Source organism: Musca autumnalis, unplaced genomic scaffold (genome assembly GCF_047663935.1).
Source record: "Musca autumnalis isolate F117 unplaced genomic scaffold, ASM4766393v1 scaffold_1, whole genome shotgun sequence".
Lineage (NCBI taxonomy): Eukaryota > Metazoa > Arthropoda > Insecta > Diptera > Muscidae > Musca > Musca autumnalis.
In genome coordinates, this window is record NW_027411644.1 from 221,292,892 (window position 1) to 221,308,339 (window position 15,448).

At 36.0% G+C, this 15,448-nt stretch overlaps 1 protein-coding gene across 2 annotated transcripts in view; it reads right to left on the bottom strand.

The window, feature by feature from the left end:
* Sox100B overlaps positions 1–15,448 on the bottom strand; it is a 140,249-nt gene that overhangs the window by 95,872 nt on the left and 28,929 nt on the right. The window lies entirely within an intron of this gene.

Here is a 15,448-nt window from a genome sequence, read left to right on the forward strand (position 1 = left end):
CGTCCATAAAGATTACCTTCTGTTCCTCTATTCCCTTGTGGACTCGTATAAAGACTAGTTTCTGGTCCCCGATTCTCGTCCAAAGTCTCCCGTTTTGACGTCCATAACGATTACCTTCTGGTCATCTATTCCCTTGTGGACGTTTATAAAGACTAACTTCTGGTCCCCGATAAGTAGAACCTTCTGGTCGCCTAAAAATACTCCCTTCTAGTCACTATGAAAAATTGCCCTGGTCACCTGTAAATAATTACTTCTGGTCGTCTAGAAAGACTCCCTTCTGATCGCCTATATTTATATTCCCTTCTGATCTCTATAAATACTGCCTTTTAGTCGCCTAAAAACTCCCCTCTCCTCTAGTTATCTATGAAGGCTTCCAATTTGTCGCCTATAAGGACATCCTTATGTTCGCCCATAAATACAGTTCCTGATTGCGTATAAGGACTCTACAAATACCCATTTTGGTCGCCTTAACTGACTTATATCTGGTCCCTCAATTACCTTGTACTCCGTTCTAATCACCTTCAAGTCACCTATAAAGGTGGTCTGATCGCCTATAAATAACCCTGCTGTCAGTTTAATGGTTCCTGTTTAGTCTTCCAAAAAGATTTCCTCTTGACCACCTATAAAGACTCCTTCTGGTCGTATATAAAAACTTCTAAACATATGAAGTCTTTCTCCTGGTTGCGTATAAAGGTTATCTTCGTTTGGACTATTAAGATAATAAAGACTGCAATTCGGTCTCCAATAGAGACTCCCTTTTGTCCGGCAATAAAGTCTCTCTTCTGATCGCATACAAGGATTTTCTTTTGGTCGCCCTCCAATCTCATCACCACTATAGACTCCCACTTGGTAGCTTATAAAGACTCCCTTCACGTCACTATAAAGACTCCCTATAAATAATCTATTCCGGTCGCCTATAAACACTCCTTTCTGGTCACCTATAAAGACTGCCTTGTTGTCTCCAATAACGACTTCCATCTGGTGGCCTATAAAGACTCCCTTACTTTTCTGCTCGCATTTAAGGATTTCCTCTTGGTCGCCTAGAAAGACTGCCTTCAGATCGTCTATAAAAACACTATAGGACTGCCATGTGGTTGCCTATAAAGATACTATTCTGGTCGCCTATAAAGTCTCCTTTCTGGTCACCTATAAAGATTTCAATCTGGTCGCCTATAAAAACTCTCTTCTGGTCATCTATAAAGACACCAAATCTGGACGCCCCTACAGACTTCCAAATGCTCGCCTATATAGATTTCTTTCATGCCACTATAAAGATTCCCTGCTGGTCACCTATAAAATCTCTCTTCTGGTCGTCTGTCAAGACTTCCTACCTATAAAGACGCCTAAAGAATGTATTGCGGTCGGCTATAAAGTCTCCTTTCTGGTCACCTAAAAGACTGCCTTCTGGTCGCCTGTAAAGACTTCCTTCATGTCACCTATAAATGCTCCCTTGAGACTCCCTTCTGTCCGGTCATGAAGTCTCCCTTGTGGTCGCATACAAGGATTTTCTTTTGGTCGCCTATTAAAACTCCCTTCAGGTAACAATAATGACTCCTTTCTGCTCGACAATAAAGACTCCCTTCACGTCATTATAAAGACTCCCTGCAGGTCACTTATAGAGACTCTCTTCTGGTTGCCTATAAGGACTCCCTTCATGTCACCTATAAAGACTGCCTTCTGGTCGCCTATAAAGAATCTATTCCGGTCGCCTATAAAGATTCTATTCTAGTCGCATATAAAGACTCCTTTCTGGTCTCCAATAAAAACTTCCATCTGGTCGACTAAAAAGACTCCCTTCTAGACATCTATAAAGACTGAAGTTTGGTCGCCTATAAAGACTCCCTTCAGGTCACCATAATGACTTCCTCCTCGTCGTCTAAAAAAACCCTATTCTGGTCGTCTATAAGGACTGCCCTGTGGTCGCCTACAAAGAATCTATTCGTGTCGCCTATAAAGACTCTATTCTGGTAGCCTATAACGTCTCCTTTCTGGTCACCTATGGCCGCCAATAAAGACTTCCATCTGGTCGCCTATAAAAACTCCCTTCTGGTCACCTATAAAGACTGCCTTCTGGCCGCCAATAAAGACTTCCATCTGGTCGCCTATAAAGACTCTCTTCTAATCATCTATAAAGACTCCAACTCTGATCGTCCCTAAAGACTTCCAAATGCTCGCCTAAATATACCCCTTTCATGTCACTATAAAGATTCCCCGCTGGTCACTCTCTTCTGGTCGCCTGTAAAGACTCCATCAATGTTACCTATAAAGACGCCTAATGAATGTATTCCCTAGTGCCTATAAAGTCTCATTTCTGGTCACCTATAAAGACTGCCTTCTGCTCTCCAATAAAGACTTCCAACTGGACGCCTATAAAGAATCCCTTCCGGTAATCTATAAAGACTACCTTCTGGTTGACAATAAAGACTGCAGTTCGGTTTCTAATAAAGACTCCTTCTATTCGTCCATAAAGTCTCCTTTCTTGTCACATATAAGGATTCCCTTTCCACCTATAACGACTCCCTTCAGGTTACTATAAGGACTCTCTTCTGATCGCCAATAAAGACTCCCTTCTGTTCGGCCATAAAGTCTCCATTTTTGTCGCATGTAAGGATTTCCTTTTCGTCGCCTATGAAGACTCTCTTCAAATCACTATAATGACTCACTTTTGGTCGTCTATAAAGACCCTATTCTGGTCGTCTATAAGGACTGTCATATGGTCGCCTATAAAGACTCATTCGGGTCAGCTATAAAGACTCCATTCTGGTCACCTATAAATACGGCCTTCTTTCTGGTCTGGTTGCACACAATCTCCCTTCTGGTCACCTATAAAGACTCTCTTCTGATCGCCAATAAAGACTCCCTTCTGTTCGACCATAAGGTCTCCATTTTGATAGAATGTAAGGATTTCCTTTTGGAGGCCAATGAAGACTCACTTCACGTCACTATAATGACCCACTTCTGGTCGTCTATAAAGACCCTATTCTGGTCGTCTATAAGGACTGCCATGTGGTCGCCTATGAAGACTCTTTCGAGTCAGATATAAAGACTCCGTTCTGGTCACCTATAAATACTGCCTTCTTTCTGGTCACCAATAAAGATTTTCATCTCCCTTCTGGTCATCTATAAAGACTGCCTCTTGTCGACAATAAATATTGATGTTAGGGTTCCAATAAAGACTCCCCTCTGTTCGCCTATACAATCTTCCTTCTGATCACCCATAGAGTCTCCCTGCTGGTCGCCTATAAGGATTACATGACTCCCTTATGGTCACCTATAAGGATTCCACTGTTTTCTGCTCTTCAATGAGTACTTCCTTCAGTTTGTTTGTTAATTGATTAATAAAACGGAGTTTTTTCTTCTTATAACACATCCTAATTGCATTGTCTTGTAACCCATCCACTTTTCCTCAATTCCTACAACATCCTTCCATGTAAATTTTCTTACATAATAATTCATTCCTTATTTGTGTTTGATTAAACATAATTTGTTTCTCATCATAAAAAAGTTGGGATTAAACATTCTTGACATGTTGTTCATTCCTGTTTTGCTCTTCTCCTTCGGGTTATTTAAACAAAATTGAAATTAAACACGAATATGTGTCAGATGCCTGCTATAAATTCCTGTAAATAACAATAACAACTTCTTATAAAGGCATAAAAATGTTGTTGTTGTCGTCAGTTTTATATGAAACGTTGACTCAATAACACATCTTTAGAATGTGATGATTATCCGCCATAAATGACGTTGTTGTTGTGACGCAATATTCGAAATGACAAAATTCTGTAAACATGATTTTATGATGCTCATCGAAATTTACAATGCAATATTATGAGTTAATTTTGGTGTCTTTTTTTATCAAGTGGGATGAGTTTTTATGGATATTTGGAGTTATTTTTATGCCCCACACACCGCTGTGGTTATTTTCACTTGTTTGTTATAGGGTTTATGGCAATAAATTTCGTTCTCAAATCTACATACATACATGTGTATAGCCCTGTTCCTTACGTGCAAAAATCTTCAACTTTTACCACTTTTTACTCGAAAAGCGTTCCTTTACTTCAGACACCATACAATTCATATGGGAGCAGTTTACACCTTTCACTACTTTTTCCGGTTTTATCATTTTCAAAAGTAAAGGATCTGACCTTATGTGTTTATCCTAAAAACACTGCAGGTACGTACGCACATTCATCATTCCCTATAAAATGTTTTCAATGGAAAAATATTTTAAAAAATTCTCATATGCTTTTTCAAAAGACTTAAACAATTTACCAAGCAATTCATTGTTGTCGTTAACAATTGAACAGGAAAACTATGGAATTCATTCACATGCAGGTAGCTATTAAACACTCCAGTGAAAATAAGCTGCAAAAATAAGCACACAATACATATACACATCGATTGCACATACACACACTAAAACAACGCCTGTACAGTGTACACATCAATTAAATACACATATTCTCAAATGGACTACAAAACCAAGAAGAACAAAAACCAACGCTGCGAAATGTTGTCAATGCCAGGTTCACGGAAAATTGCAATTTTGCAAATACAACACATAACAAATGACAACCGAACTACCACCCTATGACCAACATTTCCTAGATGAAGACATAAAAACCGAACGCCAAAGGCAATATGTACACCTATCCTGTGTCATATTGTTTATGTATGCATACAAATGTATGTGTGTAACATACCTTGTCAATATTCTATATATACACACACACCAAAACTTTGCAATCGAACAAAACTTCGTCTATATCGCTACTTTCCATTCCATCGAACATAACGGCAGCTATCAATCAATAAAGTTTTAGATCTACGAGTAACACAGCTATTGTATGTACCAGCCATCGATACATGAACGCATACAAAGCAAACATTATGCCACCTTAGAATAGCAATAACAAGCATTTGACAAGGATTCACTTGGGTATTATAGTTCAACAATAGTTTGAGATGTGTTTGTGTGAGAGCTTTTTACTCATACATATTTATGTAAATGCCATTGGAACAAGTGCTCATGAAAAATAAAAGTTCATTTGTTATTTGCTCTAATATGAAAAATAGCTAGGGGGCTTTTGTAAAAGTTGTCTGAAATTCACGACAAAAATCAGGATATTGGTGTGGGGGCACATACTAAGCATTACTGTTGTAGAAGTTCTTTAAATGGACAGATGAAAATTCAATGAACTTTAGTTATTAGAAGCTATATTTTTCTATTGTTTGGATTTTAAAAGTCAGCGGCACAGAATAAATCTAAATTTGACTGAGCTCAAATTGCAAGATTGAAAATCTTAAACAATCCCAGAAGGTCTCTACAAGCTCAATGATATGGAGAAGATGAAGAGAAAAGTTAAGGGTTAAAATATAACAATTGTTCCACAAACATCCCAAAAGGGAGACTTCTCTCATGCCAATGAGTGCACCCCCATTCATATTAGCTCAATGATATGGGACCTACTGTTTATCTTACTTACTTACTTAGCTGGCCTTTTACAGAACATTTGTTCCATAAGCCGAACTAAGAAAAAATCTCCAATCCTCTCTGTTTGCTGCTGTATTTTCCCAATCTGGGATATGTAGCTTTATGATATCTCGTTTCACTTGTTCGCTCCACCGAAGCTTTGGCCTTCCAGATCTGCGAGAACCTCCGTGCGGCCCGTATTTATACGCCCGTATTTATACGCAGGTTCATCATCACTCATTCTTATAACATGGCCTAGCCATCGCAATCGTTGTATCTCGATTCGTTCAACTACATTGATGTCATTGTATAGTTGATACAGCTCGTTGTTCATACGACGCCGATATTCGCCGTCAACACAGATTGGCCCGTAGATCTTTCGAAGAATTTTTCTCTCGAACACACCAAGCACTGCCTTATCTGCTTGAGCAAGTACCCATGCTTCGGAACCATACATTAGCACGGGTAGTATCAGTGTTTTTTAAAGTGTTACTTTTGTTTGACGAGAGGTGGCTTTATTCCTAAACAGCTTACTCAACCCAAAGTAGCATCTGTTAGCCAACACTATTCTTCTTCGTATTTCACAACTGATGTTATTTGTTGTATTTATGGCGGTGCCGAGGTAGACGAAGTCCTTTACTACCTCAAAATTGTATGTACCAACATTCACAGATGGTGCGGGGTTTGTGGACAGATTACGCGTCGATACCATCAACTTTGTTTTTTTCGCCGTTTACTGTCTGACCAACTTTAGCAGATTCTCTTTCGACTTTTGCAAAGGTGTCTGTTACTTCCTTTACCGATCGACCCATGATGTCAATGTCGTCGGCATAAGCCAGTAACTACTGTTAATCGCGTGTCGTAAAGACACCACTGGAAAAGATGTTTTACATGGCTGGAATACTCAGGAAATGTCACTTACACACTGAGGTGTATTTGATGCTGCCTGGTCGAAATATCGAACCCACGTCCTTCAACGTACAAGGTGTGTGCATATCATTGCACCCCAGTGGCACAAGGATATCCCATGTCCATAAATTAGGTCAGAAAACGTATCTAACGTATGAGTAACGTCATAAAATCTAACTTGTGATATTATGTATACGCAGTTTTTTCGTACAGATGACGTGGGCCATTGGAAGCGCGTATTGAATAAAGTTCATTTGGCACAACTTAAGTACCTTTATATGGCGGCTATACCTAAGTATCGACAATTTGACAATTTTGGGTGGAGAAGTTAAATGTCAACGAATGTGCCTAAATTGCTCAAAACTTCTAATATCGGGAGGTATCGTTGGGTATCTAGGCATGGACCTATATTAAAAATTTTTGGTGTAGAAGTTCTGCGAACCTCAAAGGCCAATTACCTCTATTTCTGTAAAAATTTAGCTAAAATTATTAAAACACCGAAAATCAGTATGTAGGGCTATATGGACCTATGTTGACAATTTTTATGAGGAACTTTTGTGACCACAGGACAAAAAGGTAATCTACTATGTGGGGGCTATATAAAATATGTAATCTTATATGAAGGATATACTAAAACTTGGATTTATGTTGACAACTTTTGGTGGAAAAATTTCGTCATTGCAGGGAACTTCAAATGTTCAATTAAAGGTAGTTTAGGGTTTTTTGTTTTTGGTCAGAATGAGTGTTTTATGTTGTTTTTCTTATTTAGCTTACTGACCTATGTTGATGTTTTTGCAAATAAAACAAAAGTTTATTGAGTTTATTCCCGACGTTTCGTCGATGTTTTGTCGACTTCTTCTGGGGAACTCGTCTGTTAAATAAAATAAAGTTTTTTATTTCATGTCAAAACAACAATGTAGTAAACTTACAATATTAATTTAAGACGCGATTTACATTGATCTTATATTAAACATATAATGCAACAGCACGACTTAAAAACTAACAGGGACGTACGCAGGTGGGGGCACAGGGGGCCAGGGCCCCCCCCCAAAATGGTTTGGTCGAACAAAATTTGTTAAGCTACTGTAACTACTTACTATATTTTTTTCTCATAAAAATGTTTGTATGTTTGAAGATTTTAAATTAAAACTTATACTTTTCTTAAGTTTCTGAACAGAAAATGTTCTTAATGATGAACAAGTTTTGTAAGAAAATATTTGAAAAATTTTTGTTTGTATGCTGTTTTTGAGAGAAACTTCCAATGGAATCTGAATTACTTCTTCATGTCATATCATTCCACTATCAAATGCGAATTCCATAATGAATATACTCCAACTTTATGTCATATTCGAACTATATATAGCTCTCGAAGCTTAAAACTCATTCTGTAACAACAAAAATAACGAGTTGAGTATTGTGGGAATGGAAGTATATGAAAAAATGGCTATTGGATTAAATGTATGAAGAGTCGGTCCTTCGTGGACTACATCATGAAAGCCATTTAGAAATTTGTTTTACTGGCATCGCCAAAATTTTGTTATCCTATTTTAGACAGATTAGCTGCTAAACAGTATGTGAAAATAATGAAGACAAATGAATTTTTTTGAGTCACTTTATTTTTTTCCTTATCATCACCGAAGTATAATTGTAGCCTCAGATTTTAAGGTTACGAGATTATATACACTAGGATACGAAACAAATAGGTCTCATCAAAATAATGATCAAGTTCCAACAGAATTTTTTTGGACAACATCTAAGGTCCCTCATAAAAGTCTAACATAACTGCAGTTTAAAGACTGTTCGAGGATCCTTTGGACATTTTGTAGTTTTGTTTACAGCGATATCCTATTTTTCGTGGACAAGTTCATGCTTCCTGACAAAAAATGTAAATACTACGGTGACCATCTAAAATAGCTTATGGGCGCGGTAACTATCGAGAGGAGTGTCTCTCCAAATAAGATCCGTTTCCAAAATTAATTATCTTATTATTAGCGAATAATTATGTGGGGTTCAATAAGGATCGATTGTTATTTGTCAAAACTATATAGAACTAAGTCCATCAAAGTATTTGTCATCGAGTCCACAACTTCTAATTGTACAATTAAGAAGAACAAAAATTATAACGCTTCTTTTGTAACATTATATTAAAAGTAAAAATAATCCTGGAATCAGACTCTATCTCCTCCGGTAAATAACATTGTGCAACATTTTTAAGGTAATCTTGCGCAAACAATTTGAAGTGAGGATTTTGTGAAAGTACAGACCCAAAATACAAAAGCCCTACCTGCGTTTTGTTGTGTCAGATCCAGCTCGGATTATCCAACCTTGTTAAATATTGACTTTTTAAAGAAACTCGGGTCTATATCTCTGAAATCAATGAAAATCTTCTTCTGACCTCTGAAGCAAATTTGTAGATAAGGGCCAGACCAAGGCAAATTTATATAAGGAAAAATTAAGAAAAATAAGAAAATTAATTGTCAAAAATAAATATTGAATAATAGGTTCGTTCCAAAAATAGTTTCAGGAAAGACATAAATACATTTTGAAAATCCTCTAAAATAGAACAAATTTGAATCAAAATTTAAATATAAAGCATACAGAACTGTCGTAGTTCATTGTTATTACACGTTTACGGTGAAAAGAATAATTTTATGGTAGCAAATTTCGAAGTTTCAAATTTCATGAGTAGACCCTATTTCATTTTGAAAACTAACCGCCTGTTCATGTATGTCGCACGGAAACCTGTACGAAAGGAAAGCAGTCACTCATTTCCGTCTAAAAATGCGTTCATGTATTTCGCAAACTATCGTGCGACTGCCGTTACGTATCCTATGCGAAATACTACTAATTTGAATGTACATTTGTACAACTATGTTCCATAAATGAGAGCCGAATGAGAAATGAAAAAAAAAAATCCACATATACATACAAACATTGGAATATGTGTGATTTGTTTTGTTTGAAAAATAAAATGTGTCGGTATTTTGAATTATTTTATTTTATTGATTTCTTCAAAATAATGAATGAAACAGCCATTAAAACGTGTCTATAAAATTTTTATTTTGTTTCAAGAATGTGTTGCATAAATTTGTTTTAACATTTTCGGTGTTATTCGCGAGTTTACGTTCTACTCGGCAGCTACAAAGCAAGTGAGTGATTTTGACATTCTCTTTCTATAAGAGACAGTCCTTTCGGAATACATAAACCCAAATTTAATGGAAAAGTGTACGTTTATGTGATATTTCGAATGACTTGTCGGTCGCATAGATTTTCGTTTCGAAGGCGTTTACATGAACAGAAAATGATTTTTTTCCACTTCCGAAGCGCAAAAAACCTTTCGGTCGACATACATGAACAGGCTGTAAATTTACAAAAAAAAGTATGAATACAGCAGGTTGTCACTTCTACCTTGTATAAATATGCCTGTGCCAGACTAAAATATTTGGAGAAATAATGAACTGGTACATTTATTGCCTCAAATGTTATAATATATCTAAAAATTCCATAATTTGTATACATTTCGCACCATATCTCCAAAACTGTTAAATTTTTCTTAATGTTTTCATTTGGAAACATATCAACGACAGACGATATTCTTAAAAATTAAGCTAAGATCATCGAAATAGCGAAAATCTTGCTATAGCAGAGATAACGGCAATTCTTTGTGTTTGTAAAATTCTGTGATAAACCATAACGTGGACCTATATGATTATATTCTATTTTCAATTTTAAATATCGTACTCTGTAAATATTTAAAATTGTATCCTAAATATTATGAATTCTTTCTATTTAATTTATATGCTATGTATCAATATTTCATATAAAATTCGAAAAATCTAATTTTTTGGCTCATTTTAAAGTACATGTAGAATAGAATATGTGTCAAAATCTCCAGTCCATCGTACAAAAATTTACCGAGATATGAGCTTTCGAAGGGAAACATTTATTGTGTTTTGTATGTAGCATAGAAACTAAAAACGTCTTTTCCTCGAAGAGGCACTTTTGAAAGCGGTGTCCACTGTAGCTCGAAAACGGATGCTCCGGTCTTTATATGTTTTTGTGGGACTATTATACACATAAATCATGTGATTAACCGAGAGAGTCTTTAAAAAACTGCTGACGGAGTCCAACAAAAATATCAATTTTTTACAGTTTTTTATTTTTGTTAAAATCGAAATTTCGATTTTAACTTTTCAAAATTGATTTTTTTAATTCCGTTTCGATAATGGACAAGAATATTAGGTTCGTAATGATCCCACAAAAATATATGCTGATCGGTTTATTCTTTTTCAAACTACAGTGGGTACCGTAAACTGCTTTAGTTAAAACAGTGCTTTATAGGCGGGCATTTGTCAGAAAAATTTAAAAAAAATAGAAGGTAACTCAAGTTTTAATAGATTTCTTAAACAAATACATGAAAATGGATTCTTATAAGTGGCCATAACCCATTAAAATAGCTTTACGTAACGCTACACAACATTTTTTAATTTCATGATTTTTGGTAAAGTTGGGCCCCCCCGAAATGAAATCCTGCGTACGTCCCTGAAAACTAATATCACAGGCCGATTACTTTATTGCGATTCCATAGCACGAACTAATGTTATCTGTGTCCTCTTTCAAGTTAGTAGTCTTGTCAATATTTTGTTGTATTCTTAGACTTTCAATCATAAGTCTCTTCTTTTCCATTTTCTCTTTGTCCAATATTTTTATGTTGTCAAAATCTGGTGAGTGACCGGTGTGTAAAACATGTTGTGATAAAGCAGTGGATTCCTTTTGTTTTTGTATGTCTGCTTTATGTTCTGCCATAGTGTAGCCCAACAAAGATAAAACAAAGGAACTACTTTTAATGAGTAACAGGTAAGAACAGCGCGAAGTTCGGCCAGGCCCAACGAAGACTAAGTACGGAATTTCTGTCATTTCGGTGTGATAATACGGCTATAACCTTCAAAATTCCGAAAATCGGGAGGTACCGTTCTATGGGGACTATATGAAGGCGTGGACCTATACCGACATATTTCATACGGAACATCTAATATACCGAATGAAAACCAAATACCAAATTTCAGCCATTTCGGTGGATAATTTTGGCCACAACCTTCAAAATACCGAAAATCGGGAGGTACCCTTCTATGGGGGCTATATGAAGGCGTCGGCCTTTACCGACAAATATCTGGGGTAAGTTTGTGATAATGAGACCTAAACCTTCAAAATACTGAAAATCGGGTGGTACCGTTCTATGGGGCTATATCAAAACGTGAATCGATATAGTCCATTTGCAATACCAGAATAATAGAAACTTTTGTATTACATATCTCTATATTAAAAATTGCGAGCTGTATCTTGATTTCAACAGACGGGCGGACATTGTTATATCGACTTAGAATACCCTGATCAAGAAAATATATACTTAATAGGGTCTCCGATGAATATTTTGATGTGTTACAAACGGAATGACAAATTTAATTAAACCCTCCATATCATGTTGGAGGGTATAAAAAAGATATTAGTAGACTGACAGGCATCCTTACGAGACAGCTAGGGCTACAAGCGCACCTGCACAAAATTTGCGATTCTTAATTTTTAATAAATTAAGCAAAACAAAAATTATCTTCACTTTAGACTTCCGTAATTAGAGCGCACAACAGGCCGACCCTGGCTTAAGTGTATGTGCATACGGGCATGTGGCGATTCTTATATCGCCCTTCTTTTCAACCTAACCTATTAAAAAAAAGACCAAAATATACCAAAAAGTGTGTAATCTTCTTCAAATGCCGAAAATCGGAACCACAAATGTCAAACAACATATAATATACAGGGGCTACACCAGAACATGAGCACATAAAGCCCATTTCCCAATTTGACCTCCCTATGGAAAAATGACACTCGGGTGTAAAATTTTACCATTCTATCTCAATTTTTGTGGACGGTAGAGTAATTACACCAGACGGGCTTACGGACGTGGCTAGATCGACTCAAAATTTTATCCTGATCAGTAATATATATACTTTAGAGGGTCGCAAATGATTATTTCAATGCGTTACAAACTGACAAACATGATTTTATACCCTCCGTCATAGTATGAAGGGTATATTCATAATATGACGGAGGGTATAAAAATCAGATTAAGGAAACATACGTCTGGAGAGACGACAGGAAGTTTCTCTTCCCTTTTGTAAAGTTTTAGCAGACCCCACACATATGCAATATACACTGGACTTCTCGTGCCATTCTAGTTCTGTTTATTTTTATTCAGATTGCTCCGCGCTGAAGATTTTGAATGACTGGGTAGTCAGCTCTCAAATTATTGAAGACCCACTGGCAAGATATGAATCTTCAATCAGCAATGCCCGCAGCAACCACTTCTGTGAGAGTACAATCAAAATTATATAGACCGATACAACTACTGCCGCAACAAGGATAACCTAGATCCAACGTAAATCTCGTGTTTATTACGAGGGCGGTTTGGAAACTTCTTAGCCTATCAATGAAAGAGAATAGTTAGTTTTTCAAAAATATTTTTATTTTTCAATATAATCTCCTGAAACTTCAATACACTTAGTCCAACGCTTTTCTAGCAATTCTATCCCTTGATTAAAAATTATTTTTTTGTGTTGTAAGCCAGGACGTTTTTCTCGAATTTGTACATTTAATTGATCCAAAAGGTTGCAATAGTACTCTGAATTTATTGTTTTACCCTTTTGCAGATAGTCAATCAATAAAATACCTTTGAAGTCCCAAAAAACCGTTGCCATAACCTTACCAGCCAATTGAATTGTTATTGCCTTCTTTGGGGCACTTCCTCCAGCTTCAGTCCATTGTTTGGATTGTTCTTTTGTCTCTGGAGTATAGTGGTGGATACATGTCTCATCAACAGTTATGAAACGACGCTTAAAATCCATTTTATTTCGCTTAAAACGATCCAAACAAGCTTGAGATATGTTCATTCTTATGCGTTTTTGATCGAATGTTAACAAATGCGGCATCCATCTTGCAGGAAGCTTTTTCATCTGTAGTTCTTCATGCAAAATTAAATGGACTTGATCATTTGAGATGCCCATGATATTAGCAAACACTTTGGCTACAATTTCTGTTGTTGCTGTTTTTGGACGTCCACTACGTGGTTCATCTTCAATGTTTGTACGACCACGTTTAAATTCAGCAACCCAATTTTTTACTGTTGCATATGAAGGAGCACTTTCACCTAACACATTCACCATATCATTATGAATATCTTGTCCCGATAAACCTTTTTTATGTAAATATTTAATGACAGCACGCATTTCTAATTTTTCCATTGTAAAAAAATTGCGGATGCGTCTTTTTTGAACACCTGTTTCTATATGAAGGAGTTGCCAGATCGAAACAAAATTTAACATGTGTTCATAACAGAGATAGAAGTTTCCAAAACACTTAACTTTTTTCTGTTTATACCGCGCTTTTTGTGCTAGGCTAAGAAGTTTCCGAACTGCCCTCGTATATGGCGAATAACAAAATTCCTTTACAATTCCATTTGAAAAAAATTAAAAAAATTTTTTACGAGCACATCTACGATTTTTGGTACAGAGGTAAAGGAAAAAAATCCGGTTTCAAATCTGCTCGCGTTCACGAAATTGGCCAATGCGCACAAAAGTTATAGCGGTTTTTATTCTCATATAAAGAAAAAATATTTAAAAATATCTTTTTTGTTGTTATGAGAAAATGTATGCATAAATCGTTAACAGCAGTCCATATCTATTCGTAGATGTTAAAATAGTTATTAAATTTATTATTATTTTCGCGGAAACTCAACAAATAATAAAAAATATTGAAGTAAATCCAAATTATCCTGTCCCAGAATCCGTACAAACCCTCAAAAAATAAATTAAAGAATATATGCGGAATCTAGACAATGCGTAGAGAAATATGATACCAAATTTATAGAGATTGGGTACATAAATTTCATATTATAGCAACAACAAAAGAGAAAAACTTATTGTTGGAAAATATTGTTGCAAATATTTTTTTGGTTTGATTCTAAAAATTAGAAAAAAATATTTGGGAGTTCTCCAACTATTTTGCTAAAATCCCATAGAATAATGAATGTATACAGTTAAAACTTCATCAAAACATATGGTTTACCATCGCGAGAGTTTAACTGATTACTGTGATAACTTATAAGGGTAGGAAATTAAGAGTAATATTGAAATTACAATCATTCAATTAATATTATAATTAAAAAGCCTGTTATTCGCGAATTAGTTAAAGTCGGTTGATGCGCATCCGTTTTTGGATATAGCGAATCAATCTCTGTCAAAATTTATGCATATTTCGATGTCTCACTCAGGGGCCACTGTGTGCCACCAGTTGCATCATACACTGCAAAAAACCTTAAAGTTGGTAAAAGTCGCGCAATGTGCATACGATTTTGATGCGCATCCGGTTTCGTCAGCGCCTATCAAAAATACGTCCAAATATACCAATTTTAATTAGATTCTTCAAGAACCGCGGATGTGCCTCCACATTTTATTTTTGGTGAAAAACCCATATTACACGCGAATCTCTGTAATTTATGACACGCGTTTTCGCAAATATTATAATCGCGTATAAAGGATTCCATTTACGTAAAAAAATTTCAAGAAAACCGCGGTTTAGTACGCGGATTTGTCGAAATAATTTTTTGCTGATTTTCCTATTTTCAGGGTATCTATATCCGCGGTTTTAGTGGATGGATTCGATCGCGGAAGGTCTCATTAGATCCGTCGCGTAAAAAAACTAAATTCACGCGGGGTACAAAGGAAATTGAATGGCACATGTAAATTTTAAACGCAAAAAATAGGTTTTTTAAAAAAAATCACGCATCAAATATTGGCCTTTAGACTGCAATTACTAGGATGCTGTAAGGAGCACACTCATGAGATATGCATTAAACGACGTAGAATCACGAGTTTTATAATCCTAATGTGAGTTTTGAATATTATCTTGTTGCGCGTCCGAATTATTAAAACAATTCAAAAAACCCCGAAATTCCGGCTTCAAAATGTCAGCATCAATTTTAGGTGGATGCAGTGGATATATCGAAAATGATAC